We start from the raw sequence: 15,984 nt of genomic DNA, 5'->3' as shown, positions 1-15,984 counted from the left end.
GAATATCCCTCTGCCGAGCTTTTTTCCTACCGGTATGGCTGAAGTGATACGCACGTTTGATTGTATTTGTTTATTGTCATGTGTACTGAGGTACAGTGAAAATACGTAAAGCAGACATATGAGGTGTGCACCAATTGCACACAACATTGAGAGCCATGTGCTCCATCTGTCCAATTAAGTGTGAATATTCTGTTTTTACCACTTGAAGTTGATGACAGTTATATTAATATATGAATGATTGGGCATTTTCTGGAACTTGTTATATTCGGCATGTATTAAATATATTCAATCTTCATGAGGTCACAGTTAGTGAACATGCCTGATTTCAATTCTGCAGCCACTCACAACTGGCCCACTTACTAATCTAGGTTGTCCATCATTACTTTAGGTTCAATAGCCCCAACATGCTCTTTTGTACTTTTCCTTAAAGAATGTCTGGTTCGAAGAAAACAATGCAAACATCAAAATATTTGCAAACCAATGAACAGTCATTCAGATATTTGAAACTAGTATGGATGCTCAAAATACTTGTGGTCAAATTAGTATCTTTATTGCGACAATATTTATTTAAATTAGGATAGCAGGACCATTTGAGACCTCAGGAGATAGTCCTGGAGGGGACCCCAGACACAGGTAAGGTTTATGAGTCATGGTCAACAGCAGAACCAGAAAATGTTTGGCAGTGATGGTAGTAGACCTAGAATCTGGAAGGATGAGATGCGGAGGAGCCTTTGGGAATCTGGAACTTGTGCAAGTATATCTGAGGAAGGCAGTGGGAAACTGCCTCATGTATTGCTTTTCCTCATCATATTGCTCATTGCTTATTGACAGGGTGACCAATTTTCAAGTCAAAACTGAAAAGTCTTTGGAGAGTGGGCTCTGTGATGATTGACATGTTATGGCTGAAGCCTTTGCTGCAGCCTCTGTGCCCAGGGTGCTGTTGTTGCCTCGCCGGCTCCAGCATGCTGCTGGAAGGTGCGAAGGATTTCCTTTTGATCTCTTCTTTCTCGGCTGACTGAGCCTGCAGGTGTGTGGAACCAGTGTCTGTCAGCAGCCAGCCACAGCTCTTGAGTTTGAAACTGCCTTGGCTCGTGTCCTCTTTTGGGGAAAGGATCTCAAAAGACATTTACTGTGTTGTCATTGAGAAGGCAATCTCAGTACATATTGAAATAATTTTGTTTGGTAACTTGAGGTGAATATGCAGAGTACCTCACAGGAACATAACAATCTGGATGTAAAATCAAAAACGGCTTTTATATAGTCCCAGCCTGGCTCAATTTCTCCCTAATGATTCGGAACATTTTGCCCACTCTGGGGTCTGCACATATAATCCAGACGGACCCTTCAGTATTGTACTGAGGGAGAAGCTCAGTTTATCAAATGACATATTAAATCAAGGTCTCTCTGGCTTATTCAGTTAGAAAAAGCAGCCCTGATTAAGAGAAGGTGGAGAGGATTTGAGTGCATGTGTTTGCAACGGGGAACAGAGAAATGCCTGGAATGTGGCTGTTCTGGTGAATCTAATGGCAGGAGGACCTCATCATTTTTTAGTTTCCCCTTCTCAGCCAGAATCAGAGGCTGGCAGCTGCCAAGTGGGAAATCCAGCAGTGGAAATCTGCAGCCAGGATGTCGATAGCGAGGGAACGTTCTGGAGAGATGAAAGGGTAGGGGAAGCAATAATAATAATCTTTACCAGTGTCACAAGTAGGATTACATTAACAATGCAATGAAGTTACTGTGAAAATCCCCCAGTTGCCGGCGCCTGTTCGGGTACATGGAGGGAGAATTCAAAATATCTAATTCACCTAACAAGCACGTCTTTCGGAACTTGTCGGAGGAATCCGGAGCACCCGGAGGAAACCCACGCAGACACGGGGAGAATGTGCAGACTCTACACAGATAGTGACCCAAGCTGGGAATCGAACCCGGGTCCCTGGTGCTATGAAGCAACAATGCTAACCACTGTGCTACTATATTGCTGGTCCTCTTGGCCCACAAGCACTTATCTGCTGTTACTAGTAGCTCCCACCTCTGTTAGCTACATTAAATGTAAATGGCTTCCAAATTGGAGCAATGAGGCTTCATTTAAATATCATAATTGCAGACTTGCCTCTCCAGAACAGTTTATCTGGATGCCCAAAACCTGCTGCAGTTAAACTGGAAGCAGGTGTTTTGTCATTGGATTACAGTCAGGTACCGATTCCCTGGGTACAGTGTGAGAACGTTTTTTTTAGGCGACACTAAATGGAATGTGAGGGGTGAGCTTTCCCCTTTTTGGAATGGGCCTCAGTGGAGTTGAAAACCCTGATATATGAGCAACCTGAAGAAAACTGATGGGATACTGGGAGGTCTAGTGAAAAAGCCAGACTGTCCTGGCCAAACAGGGACATCTGGTCACCCTACTTATTGAAGTTGGAATTGGGAGGCTCTTATGAGCATCTGAAGAGGAAAGTGTAGAACCTCTGAGGCAGAAACTTTAGGTTTAATCCCCCTCCAGGACTTCATAGAATCATAGAATGTACAGTGGAGAAAAGAGCAGAGGACCTGTCCTTGGGCAGATCACCACTACTACTTTTTAAAATACGTGTTTTCTACTTATTCCTTGACCAAAGAATCAAAATTTTGCATTCTGGAAATACGACATAAAGCTGTCCAAGAGTAAAAACAGGCCCAGGAATATAAATACAAATTTTGTTATGAGTTGACCCTTGTGACTTGTTTATAGTCATAGTGTTATGACCGAGATTGGAGGGGTGCACTGTCTGTCTCTAGTTCCACTACTCCACGGATCATCCATAGAATCCCTACATTGCAGAAGGAGGCTATTTGGCCCATCGAATCTGCACTGACCATCCAAAAGAGCATTCTACAGGCCCACTCCACTAACCTATCCCCATAAACCCTTACATATTTGGACACGAAGGGACAACTTTAGCTGAGCCAATCGACCCAACCTGCACATCATTGGATTGTGGGAGGAAACTGGAGCACCCGGAGGAAACCCACACAGACACGGGGAGAACATTCAAACTCTACATAGACAGTCACCCAAGGCCAGAATCAAACCCGAGTCCCCGGCGCTGTGAGGCAGCAGTGCTAACCACTGGGCCACCATGCCACCCCAGCAAGATTTCCCCAGCTAGTTATACAGCCAAATATGTGCTTTACTTATAAATCTCAGGATGACCACTCAATGCCCAGATTTCTTTAATAACAAAAATATTAGTTTATGAAACCATACTTGTCATATTGGTGGCTACGCTTATCAATAGAGTATGAAAAATGAAATTATAATAATTACTGTGTCTAAATACTCTAATTCTCATATATCAAGAAAGAGGAATTGCCAAAAGCTTAAAAGTCAATGGTTCAAGGGAAAATGATAGATGATGGGAATCCTTGAAACGGTGTCTGGATTATACGGTTGGTCTCTCAGCATTGGCCTTTCAAACATTCAATTACTCTTCAACTACTTTTCAGGTGGATGTCGCAGAACACTCAGTCAATTTCAGAACCAAGAGTGACTGGAACAACTTCGATTCACTTTTGCTTTTGACTGGATCTGGAGCTTCAAGAGCTGTTGTCATCTTTACCCACAGTTGGTCCCAATTGTTTTCTCCCAAAAGCAAAACCAGCCTACCAGTTTTTATAAAGGTTTCCATGCCATTTTTTTCAAAGCCATAAACCATTGTGTGATCCTTTTGTAAACAGTATAGCAGGGTCAAGAGGTTCGCAGCTTTTAAAAGCTGCTTGATTACCTTTCTTTGTAAAATGCTGTCTTTTCCAATACAGCAGCAACCAGAGTTTTTGCATTAAATCTTCAAGGAACAGTGTATTTTTAGAAAACACAACCTCTTAGCCCTTGAAGATGAACCATTTTTCGTGATTAAAGTTTTCATAATAGAATGAGAATCTAATTGGAAAGTTTGCTCCCGAGTTGAAAAGGCAGATTTACATGTGATGGACTTAATATGAGTCAACAAAGAAACCTACTGGAGTTCTTGTGGTGCAATTAGTGCAACTGCCTCTGAGGCAGAAACTTTAGGTTTAATCCCCAATCCAGGACTTGATGGCCAATTGAAGGTGAATTTATAGCATGACCAAACAAGTTGAGAATCAACTTGTAAATCCTCTCATCATATGCCAATGGCTGACATTAAGACTGGGATCCATGTGATGGAACAAAATTGGAGCTCCAGGCTACAACATGTGTGTAAAACTATATGTTGCAGGCAGAAGCAACTGAGACTATTTCCGGGGTGCAGGTTGGCTGGACGGATCAGTTTGGTGCCAACAGCATGGGGTTCAATAATAATAATCTTTATTAGTGTCACAAGTAGGCTTACATTAACACCGCAATGAAGTTACTGTGAAAAGCCCCTACTCACCACATTCCGGCGCCTGTTCGGGTACACAGAGGGAGAATTCAGAATGTCCAATTCACTTAACCGCACGTCTTTCAGGACTTGTGGGAGAAAACCGGAGCACCCGGAGGAAACCCACGCACACACGGGGAGAACGGGCAGACTCCTCACAGACAGTGACCCAAGTCGGGAATCAAATCTGGGACCCTGGAGCTGTGAAGCTACAGTGCAATCTCCTGGTCGGCGTAGTTCAGCACCTGCCTCCTTAGCCTACCCATAGTGGAGATTGTGAAGAAGTGGGTCAGATCTACCTTTGGGCATAGAACTCAAGAAGGCGAAATGCAATTTTCTTGAAATCTGGTCAGTTAGAATTTCAGCATTTATCATTGAAGAAAACAGTTTCCTAACTACCAAACTTGTTCCATGACAAAGTCCTTGTTTAGGATTCAAGTTTTGTAGCAACATTATAACTGTTTTATTCTTTGCGGTTGCGTCCATTGGAGTTAGACTCCAATAGATACACAGGACGATGTAGACTGTTACCGTCTTCTTTGTCTATAGAATAAATTTAACCTTCATCTGAGCCACCTCTCCCAACCATGAAAACCCCATCCCGTCTCACAGAAAGAATTGCTCGAGCCACGGTAACTTTGTTTTTGGACTTTCCTAACTTTCTGCTGTTCTGGTCCTCTCCCAATTGCATATGCAGCCACGTGGAATCTTCTGATTCAGAAGCAAGAGAGCTACCAACTGAACCTCTGCAATATTGGAGTGATTGAAATTGGGTTGCATAAGAGGTCAGAAATAGAGAAGCACAGAAATCTTGAAGACTTGAAGGAGTGGAGGAGGATACAGTTAAGGAGAGGAATGGCCCATGGAGAGATTTGAAAACAAGGATGAGGATTTTAAAATCGAAGCAATGGAAGGATGAAGTAAAATATAGATAATAAATGAATACGACTCTTTCAGGAATATACAACGTTGAGGGGCAATAAAAGACCAGCTGGTCTATTAAATTTGCTTCACATTCACGATACCTGGAACATCATGACTAAACACTCCCAAATGGCCCGCAGGCATATAACTGACTAGCAACCAGTGTGGATCAGCCAGCAAAGGAGTGATGCATGAGAAAGATTAGGATTGGGATTCTTTTTACTCTTTTGAACACATAGAATGAACAATTAAACTAAATCAAATCAACTGAGGGACAAATGAAAAGAGCAGCCCCTTAAAGGGATACTGCATCAAAGAGAAACAAATTTTAATAAGGACATGGGGAGTCCACACCGAGTAAAGAACTAGATTTATTTACAATACGGTATATACTGTGCCCGAAGGCTCCCGATTGGAGTCCTCTACTGGTCGTTGTCTTACTGGCTGATCTTTTATACATAGGTTAATTAAGTTAATTAGAGTTCCTTCACCCCTAATAATCATTCCCACCCCGTAGGTCCCGGGCGGGATATTACATTCCTCCCATTAAAGTCCGAAGATCCCCTCGAAGATTGATGAGGAGAATAATAATAACAGTAATAATAATCTTTATTATGTAGCCATCTGGGATGGCCACTTACAATAAGAAACATGGACGGTCGCAAAGCATAATGGGCAAAATGGACAATGCAAGGTTCAGGCAGGCTCAGAGTCTGAATGTATATTTGTGAGCGAAGGATCCAGACAGCATCGAAACCCCCAACCGATTAGCATTTTGATGGTCCATCTCCGTAAGACAAAAGACTGATACTTGAGCAACCGATACAATCCCAGACATTTCGGCGCCACTCCCTGTACCCAGGAAGCGTAAACAACAGGGTCAATGACCGCTTAAGACACGCCCAGCCATCAAGGCACCCGCCCCTTTATTGGCTCAAATCCCAGGTAACAGTGAGCAAGAATTACCCAATTAATGGGGTCCAAACCGAAGGACCGCCCAAAAGAGCGCGAAAATCCCCAAGGATAAAGAGAGACACCGCCATGTGTTCGGCCTCTCTTGGATCTGGCGCTCCGGCAACGTCTACTTCCAATTGCAGCACCACCAGAAGCAAGTTCAAGTTCAACGCCTGCTACCAGACTGATGAGCCCAGCTGAGCAGCAGTTACTTCTCCAGACCCGATAGACCCAGATTTGAACAACGGCCACTGTTCCTCTGACCTAAGCTGGGTGCCTGAAGTTAAGTACAGGTTGTCATAGTTGATAGGTGTAGTTTAACTAGTAGTGTCTATGTTGCCTGATTAATTGCGTGTGTAAATAAAGCACCCTTGATCTTGAACTAACTAACTGGTGTTTGGCTCGTTGATCGATACCCGGTTGAACCTTGTGGTGGTATCATTTTTTTTTTTTATTAAATATTTTATTGAAAATTTTTGGTCAACCAACACAGTACATTGTGCATCCTTTACACAATATTATAACAACACAAATAACAATGACCTATTTTATAAACAAAAAATGAATAAATAATAAATAACAAAAATGAAAACTAGCCCTAATTGGCAACTGCCTTGTCACAAGTAACACTCTCCAAAAATATAATTTAACAGTCCAATATATAATTATCTGTAGCAATGACCTATACATACTATACAGTATATATTAACAACCCTGAGAGTCCTTCTGGTTCCTCCTACCCCCCCCCCCCCCCGATCCTGGGCTGCTGCTGCTGCCTTCTTTTTCCCATTCCGTCTATCTTTCTGCGAGGTATTCGACGAACGGTTGCCACCGCCTGGTGAACCCTTGAGCCGACCCCCTTAGGACGAACTTAATCCGCTCTAGCTTTATAAACCCCGCCATGTCATTTACCCAGGTCTCCACCCCCGGGGGCTTGGCTTCTTTCCACATTAGCAATATCCTGCGCCGGGCTACTAGGGTCGCAAAGGCCAAAACATCGGCCTCTCTCGCCTCCTGCACTCCCGGCTCTTGTGCAACCCCAAATATAGCCAACCCCCAGCTTGGTTCGACCCGGACTCCTACTACTTTTGAAAGCACCTTTGTCACCCCCATCCAAAACCCCTGTAGTGCCGGGCATGACCAAAACATATGGGTATGATTCGCTGGGCTTCTCGAGCACCTCGCACACCTATCCTCCACCCCAAAAAATTTACTGAGCCGTGCTCCAGTCATATGTGCCCTGTGTAATACCTTAAACTGAATCAGGCTTAGCCTGGCACACGAGGACGACGAGTTTACCCTGCTTAGGGCATCTGCCCACAGCCCCTCCTCGATCTCCTCCCCCAGCTCTTCTTCCCATTTCCCTTTTAGTTCATCTACCATAGTCTCCCCTTCGTCCCTCATTTCCCTATATATATCTGACACCTTACCATCCCCCACCCATGTCTTTGAGATCACTCTGTCCTGCACCTCTTGTGTCGGGAGCTGCGGGAATTCCCTCACCTGTTGCCTCGCAAAAGCCCTCAGTTGCATATACCTGAATGCATTCCCTTGGGGCAACCCATATTTCTCGGTCAGCGCTCCCAGACTCGCGAACTTCCCATCCACAAACAGATCTTTCAGTTGCGTATTTCCTGCTCTTTGCCACATTCCATATCCCCCATCCATTCCCCCCGGGGCAAACCTATGGTTGTTTCTTATCGGGGACCCCCCAAGGCTCCAGTCTTTCCCCTATGCCGTCTCCACTGTCCCCAAATCTTCAGTGTAGCCACCACCACCGGGCTTGTGGTGTAGTTCCTCGGTGAGAACGGCACGTGGTGGTATCATTTGATACCTGGCGACTCTGAGCAATATAATATCGATATCAAAAGAAAGAAGGGCAACCTTACTGACGGCCTTATTTACAGCAGGCAAAAAAAAAGGCAATAATTATTGTCACAAGTAGGCTAACATTAACACTGCAATGAAGTTACTGTGAAAATCCCCTCGTCGAACACTCCGGCGCCTGTTCGGGTACACAGAGGGAGAATTCAGAATGTCCAATTCACCGAACAAGCACATCTTTCGGGACTTGACTTCGGGAGGAAACCGGAGCGCCCGGAGGAAACCCACGCAGACATGGGGAGAATTTTCAGACTCCGAACAGACAGTGACCCAAGCCAGGAATTGAAATCGGGTCCTTGATGCTGTGAAGCAACAGTGCTAACCACTGTGCTATCGTGTCACCAAGGAGAAGAGGTTGGAGGAGGCTGGACTCTCTTTGGCTCCGGCAAATCGTCAGCCGGCGTATACCTCGCTGGTAAACATCATCTGCCGCAGGAGCGCTGTGGTGGCTGATTGGAATGAAGCCGCAAAGCTTTTGGTGCTCTTGACAGATGGAGCACTGTTGGGCCAACGACTTGATGTCCGTGCCGAAACCAGGCCACCAGACATATCTTCTCACCAACATCTTTATTTTGGACACACCGGTTGCCCATTGTGAAGGTTCTTCAACACGTTTGCCTGGCCCTTTGCCGGAACAACTGTTGTGCCCCACAGAAGGATACCATCGTCCACAGTCAGCTCCAAGAACTTTGTAGAGAAAGCCCTCAACTCTCCTGGTAGCTGTCAATCCTGGTCACTGTAGAGCATCTGATGCCACACCTTGGCAAGTACAGGGTCGGTTTGTGTCCACGACGTATACACAATGCAGTAATGGGCTAGGAGTCCACAAAATTGAGGACAGCGACCACTTCATCTGCCGTAGGGTGATCTGCAGATTCGGTCGACAGGTGAAGACGGCTCAATGCATCAGCTTGCAAAATCTGGGTCCCTGGGCGGTGCTCAAAAGAGTTTTCCTAAGCAGCCAATATCAAGGCCCAACGCTGAATCCTTGCTTAAGCTATCTGCAGGATTACCATGTCTTCACGGAAAAGGCCCAGCAATTACTTGTGATCTGTAATCATAACGAAATGGTGGCCATAGACATGCTGATGGATCCGCTTTACACCAAATATGACCATAAAGTCCTTCTTTCTCGATCTGAGCGTATTTTCTCCCAGCCAGTGATCGGATGTTCACAGCCATCACTCACCCGATGAGATGGGACTGCTCCAATACTATACAGTGATACATCGCACGTGACGAATAATGGTTTGAAGGTCGACATGGATCAACACGCACTTCACGCAGTGCAGGTGGACCCCATTGTTGCATCTGTCAACGTTTACCCAGGTGCCCTTAGTTTCAAGATGGACAAAGGACAAACACAAGTAAAGGTTCAATAAGTTTATTAATAATACTATTAACACTTAAATTACCCACATAAAACAAGAGGATACCCCAGATACAAGTATACTGCCCGCAGAGATGGCTTGGTAGGCTCTGGATCTTATTGCTGGAATTCCTTTGGCCCATTTTCACAAAGGTGGTTCTCGCTGGCGGTCTCTTCCTTGCTTCCTTCTGGTCTGGTCAAGGTCACCTCGCACACAGAGTCTTTGCTGCTGCTGTGTCTGCGATGCGTACCTTTATCCCCCTTCCTCCTTGCCTTTCCAGAAACTTCTCTGGCTTCCGGCCAATGAGGTCTCGGGAGGGGATCCCAATACCTAGTGGGTTTCTTGTTGTCTGCCTGACAAGACACCGGGGGCTCGCCCCCAGGTGTCCATCTCCATGGTTTTGCTTACATGTAACCTGTTGCCATATAAGGTAACAGCAGGAACTCGAGGTGACAGAAAGTCTGGCCCCATCTGGGCTTCTAACAATAGGCTGGTGCATTTCAATGGGGTGCGATGATCTCGTGCTGGATCTTAATAGAGTGCGATGATCTTTTTTTAAATATAAATTTAGAGTACCCAATTTATTTTTTCCAATTAAGGGCCAATCCACCTACCCTGCACATCTTTGGGTTGTGGACGTGAAATCCACACAAACACAGGGAGAATGTGCAAACTCCACACGGACTGTGACCCAGGCCGGGATTGAACTGGGACCTCAGCGCGGCGAGGCAGCAGTCCTAACCACTGCACCGCCGTGCTGCCCCGAGTGCGATGATCTTTGATGGGTGATTGATGGACCGGCTCAGCCATGTTTGTGTCTTTGTATGTTTGACCTTAGTCAAGCCTGGCCGAGGTTTGACTGTGATTGATGGAAACAGGTTAATATGCCCAATTCTTTAATGTAGGATATCCAATTTAATCGGCCTTAAAACTAGGCCCTGATCATATTACCACACTCCCTCGTCTTGATCCAGTGTCAGTGAACCGGATCATAGAATCCTTACCAAACCATCTCAACGAGCTAGTACCCTGAATCGGGGGTTTACGGTGTCATCCCTAACCCACAATAATAACAATAAATTTAAACGAAGTAAAATAATAAAAGCAATAAAGAAACAATACATCAATAGGGTATAGAAAAACAAAGCTATAAGCAGTACAAAATGACAAGTGACTATACATATTGCAATATAGACGGGAGAGTATCAAGGTTCTGAATTGTAGTGCCTTTCCTGATGTTGGATGGCCCTTCCCGAGTCCAGGTGTTGTAGGAATTCTTTCTTCCATCGGGCAAATTTAAACGCAAGGATGGCTAGGTACACTGCAATAAGTAGTAGTCCTATTACGGCCAGGTGTGACAGAATGCAGATCCATTGGTGGATTTGGACATTTGAACCCCAAACCCAGCGGTCCTCCCACCATGTAGCGACTCTAATTTCACTAATGTTCTTTTTTATTTCCTCTGTTTGTTGCACCACTTTGACAAAGGGCTTGGGTGCTGTGATCAATTGTGTCCGAATTTGTTGACATTTCTCGGGTAGAAGTGTTATCCCAGTATCAAATTTTTCAAAATAGTCCCCCAAGCTTTGACTCAATTCCTCGCTGGCGTTTATTTGTGTTTTCTCTCTTCTGTGTATGTCTACCATCTCAATCAATCATATCCTAGTGGAAATGTGTGGTTTAATCAAAAGGTAGTGTTTGTGGATGTTACATATGTCTGCTCCATACTGGTAATTTTCCAGCGAGGTTGTAACACGATATTCTCCCTCCCCCCCTGTAAGCTACTCGGGTGACATCCCTTACCAAATTTCGAACTTCCAGTGTACAATTTAGATCTGTGGTTGTTCTGAATCCACACAGGGCATGTTTATTTTTATACACCGGACATGGGCACACAACCATTTAGTCTGTGTGTTCACATTTCTCCAGACTGGTGCCTATGAGCTTCCCTCCTTTCTCAACCACATACAGTAGAGTCCCCTGGTATCCCATCCACATCCCTCCATTAATGATTCCTATTTTTTCGGCTTCAAAAAGTCTCACCCCGACCTTATCTTTTACACTACTGGGATACCCAACACCATTCCTAGTGCGGACCCCTGGCCTCCTCTACAACAATTGCTAGACCAGACTTTGATCAGTTGCCGTAATTGGCAGTTAATGACATTGGGGTGTCTTTTTCCCCGGTACAGGTGTTCAATCTGTTCATCACTGATCCAGGATGGAACTTACTCCCTGCTAACCTGGTCAAGGTTCGCTCATAGTTGCTACTCATCCATTGCCAATAGATGCTACACAGGGTTCAGTTCTGTTGCCTGGCATCATCTTCCACCCTCCCTCGGGCGATCTGATTAATACTTTGGGCAGATCCTTCTAGTACAGTAACCATAAGGCGACTGGCCCTTGTTATGGGCCAGGTCTTAGAAACTCCAAAGTATATTATGAAGTCCACCTGACCAATAACCTTTATGTTGAATTTGGCAAGGATGAGCACAAGAGCCTTCCCTTCAGGTGTGATTCATCAGTCTTCCGAGACACTTTAATTAAAACAAGCTTTATTACAAAGAAGAACCAAGAAAAGTACAGCACAGGAACAGGCCCTTCGGCCCGCCAAGCCTGCGCCGACCATGCTGCCCATCTAAAAAATCTTCTACACTTCCGGGGTCCGTATCCCTCTATTCCCATCCTTATTCTCAGAACTTAGTTCTCATATATATATATATAAACTCAGCAAGAATGTTTATCAATTACAAACATTAAGACACCACACAGCTACAGTAGTTTACGTATAATACGTAATGAATTCCCCCTTAACTGTTCCAATTCAAAAACAAAATCCAATAAACCAATAAACCCTTTTCAAGGAGGTGGCCCAGCACTCTGCATTCTCACTTGAATGAGACTGGCTTTCCCTGAGTTTCTGATCCCGTCTCACCAGCAGGTTTAAATCCTTCCGGAAGCAAACTATATCTTTTAAATTACCAAAGCAGGTAGCTGTAATCAATGTTTTTTTACTGGAACAACTCTTTAAAATGAAACCATAGAAAGGCAGGAAAAAAAACACTTCTTTCTCCCTCTGAGTCCACAGCAGTCAAAACTGAAAATGAAACTGAAAAACCTCACAGATACAGCTCAGCTCCACCCACAAAATGACATCTCTGAAGCCATGTGATTAGACAAAAACCTTTATTTTAAATTTTTTTTAGAGTACCCAATTATTTTTTCTAATTAAGGGGCAATTTAGCATGGCCAATCCACCTAACCTGCACATCTTTGGTTTGTGGGGGTGAAACTCACGCAGACATGGGGAGAATGTGCAAACACCACACGGACAGTGACCCAGGGCCGGGATTCGAACCCGGGTCCTCAGCGCCGTAGTCCCAGTGCTAACCACTGCGCCACATGCAACCCACAAAAACCTTTCTTAAAGGGACCCTCCCATGACACCCTGTTCTCAGCCAAATCTCCCTTGGCATCTTGCTGAGTGTTTTAATTTAAGCTGTCCAAGGTCTGTTTAACTTGTCGGGTTAGGACTCTGAGCTTATTATCCAAATCAGCTAGATCCAGTGACTTACTGGTGGATATCCCCGCCCCGTATGCAGTCACCAGATCGTTCAGGATTTCCCTCCTCTTGCGCCCCTTTGACCTAGGCGTCTCTTCCCCCTCGTGTGTCCCAATCTTTCGGCTTAGTAGCCTCTCGGTTAAGTGGAGATCCAATTTTCTAAGTGGGGAGGGGACACCAGTCTGGTAATTTTGTTCCAGCTAAATCTACCACTACTGGTACCAATTCGTAATGTGTGTTATTTAGATTACCGGTAGTTTGATTTTAGTTGACCTGGAGCTTGAACGTGGTCCATCAAGTCGATTGTTCTTCGAAGATCCGAATGCTGCAAAGCTTCCAAAGTCGAATGGTCGGTACAAATTTTCTTTATAATTCTTGTCTAATCTTACTAGTAAGCTTTCTCAAAGTTATTTTTCCTGGTACCATGTTTAACATATGTTACTCATTTGTTTTATACCAAGATGCTCTTAAACCCGATGTTGATGAACACTCGTAGTCGTCCAATAAAAGCAAATAATTTATTGCGTAACTAAACGATTAACTTGTGAGTTTGATTCTAATACTTTTACTCGCTATAAAATAAACAAGATAGAATAAGAATAAACTATGATTAACTACACTTGCACTCTGAGCTAACTCTCTGCACCTCTGGTCTCTAGTCACAATACACACGAAGAGGCGGGAAAGCAGATTGAGCCTGTCTTTATAACCCTTGCTAGTGCTGCCCTCTAGTGATCATTTAACTGTAATGACTATACATTAACCCCTTATGTATGTGCAGATATACAGGTCACTGCAGGGTTTTATTCCTGAGGCCCTGTAAATTGGGGCGGGAACCAGGGTGTGTGTGCTGGTCCCGGGGGTACCGGGTGGGGTTGATAATCTAGGGTACAGGTTGTGAACCGTGGTTTCGGTCCGGTGATATGGGGTGAGGATTGGGGCCCTCTTGTGGCTCAAAGATTCCCTTAAGGGCGATATGGTATTGGTGAAAATTTTGCTGGGAGCAGAATGCCTTCATTTGGTTCACAAGGTACCACCCAGCTTTCTTGTGGTCTACCATGACCTTGTACACCGAGAGGCTGGCCTTATCTACCACTGGATAGTATCTCGTGTACTTGGGGGACAGGAACGTACCAGGCTGGAAGACTCCGATCATTATCTGTTGCCCAGCCTCATATTCAATGGGTTTTACCTTACCGTCAAAGTAGGCCTTACTTTGCTGCTTCTGTTTGCCTATCTTAACAGCTGCAGTCCGTTGTGCGGCCTGTATGTTTTCCAGAGTGGCCACTTGTGATTTTAAATCTTCAATCTCGCGCAGGCATTTGGAGTGGTCTGTTGGGTGTGCAGTATTTTCTTCTCCTGCTTGGTGCAAAACATTTACTGCAACCAGCAGGTTGCTGCATTTACGTTTAACTTCTTGTACCTATTGCAGCACGGCCTCTGTCACTGGAACTGGCTTATGTATATCATATTAATCTGGTTCCTTTCTTCTCGTGTGCCTACCTCCACTTCCCATTGTTGTATGCACATGGTAGCACTTATTAAGCCCAGTTGGGTTACCTGGACCTCTCCGTCCCGATTAACCCGGATAATCTCCGCTTCTCTACCACGGAGCTGTTCTAGACAACTGGCAATCGCAATCGCCTTAGTAAGCTTTGGGGCACTTATACCTACTTCCTTATGGGCATGACTCCAACAATCCTCTCTCTCGGATCCCAGATCTAGTTTTGGGGCGTCACCCCACTGCACCCATTTGGACCATTTATGGTTCAAATATATATGGAGGACTTGCTCCCATTCGGCATGACTGGCCATAATTATTTCCTTTTAGGGATCGCCATATGGGTATGGGTAAGGGATCGGGGTAGGGGTCCGGTTTTCACTAAATTGCCTCCCGTAGATTTTACCCAAACTCCTTTGACTATCCCAGATCTAACTACACAGTTTGTCCGCCTCGTGTTTATGGCCCAATTTACTGGTCGAATCTGTATTAATCCTTCACTCATTTAAGACTGGTCATTACGTGGGGCAGTTGTCCTCTTAATTCAGGCTCAGATGGAGTGTTGGGGAATACTGGGTTGAAGGTTCACTTCGGAACAATGAATCACTTCTTATCGAAGGATCGTCTGAGGTGCCAAATGTATCTGCTAAGTCTCCGATACTTCGACCAGTATATCAATCAAAGTTTTACCCACGTGTCCTGAGTTGCAAGATGGTCAAAGGACAAACACAAGTAAAAAGGTTCAATAAGTTTATTAAACTATTAACCCTTAAATTACCCACATAAAACAAGAGGATACCCCAGATTCAAGTATACTACCTGCAGAGATGGCTTGGTAGGATATGAATCTGATCACTGGAATTCCTCTGGCCCATCTTCACAAAGGTGGTTCTCGCTGGCGGTCTCTTCCTTGCTTCCTTCTGGTCTGGTCAAGGTCACCTCTCACACAGAGTCTTTGCTGCTGCTGTGTCTGCGATGCGTACCTTTATCCCCCTCCCTCCCTGCCTTTCCAGAAACTTCTCTGGCTACTGGCCAATGAGGTCTTGGGAGGGGGTCCCAATACCTAGTTGGTTTCTTGATGTCTGCCTGACAGGACATCGAGGCCCACCCCTAGATGTCCATCTCCATGGTGTTGCTTACAGGTAACCTGTTGCCATATGAGGTAACGGCAGGAACTCGAGGTGACAGAACGTGTGGCCCGATCTGAGCTTCTAACATGCCGGTGCATTTCAATGGGGTGCGATGATCTCCTGCTGGGTCTCAGCAGAGTGCTATGATCTTTGATGGGTGATTGATGGGACAGGCCCAGACATGTTTCTGTGTCTTTGTATATTTGACCTTAGTCGCCTGACTGCCGAGGTTTGACTGTGTTTGATTTTAATATGCCCAATTCTTTAATTTAGGATATCCAAT

At 44.9% G+C, this 15,984-nt stretch overlaps 1 protein-coding gene across 2 annotated transcripts in view; it reads right to left on the bottom strand.

Annotated features, from left to right (window-relative positions):
• znf408 (zinc finger protein 408) overlaps positions 1-15,984 on the bottom strand; it is a 109,758-nt gene that overhangs the window by 40,097 nt on the left and 53,677 nt on the right. The gene's annotated exons all lie outside the window — the stretch shown is intronic.

This window comes from Scyliorhinus torazame, chromosome 10, assembly GCF_047496885.1.
Source record: "Scyliorhinus torazame isolate Kashiwa2021f chromosome 10, sScyTor2.1, whole genome shotgun sequence".
Lineage (NCBI taxonomy): Eukaryota > Metazoa > Chordata > Chondrichthyes > Carcharhiniformes > Scyliorhinidae > Scyliorhinus > Scyliorhinus torazame.
Note: the sequence above shows the minus strand (reverse complement) of the source record. Positions and strands in the feature narration are given on the sequence as shown.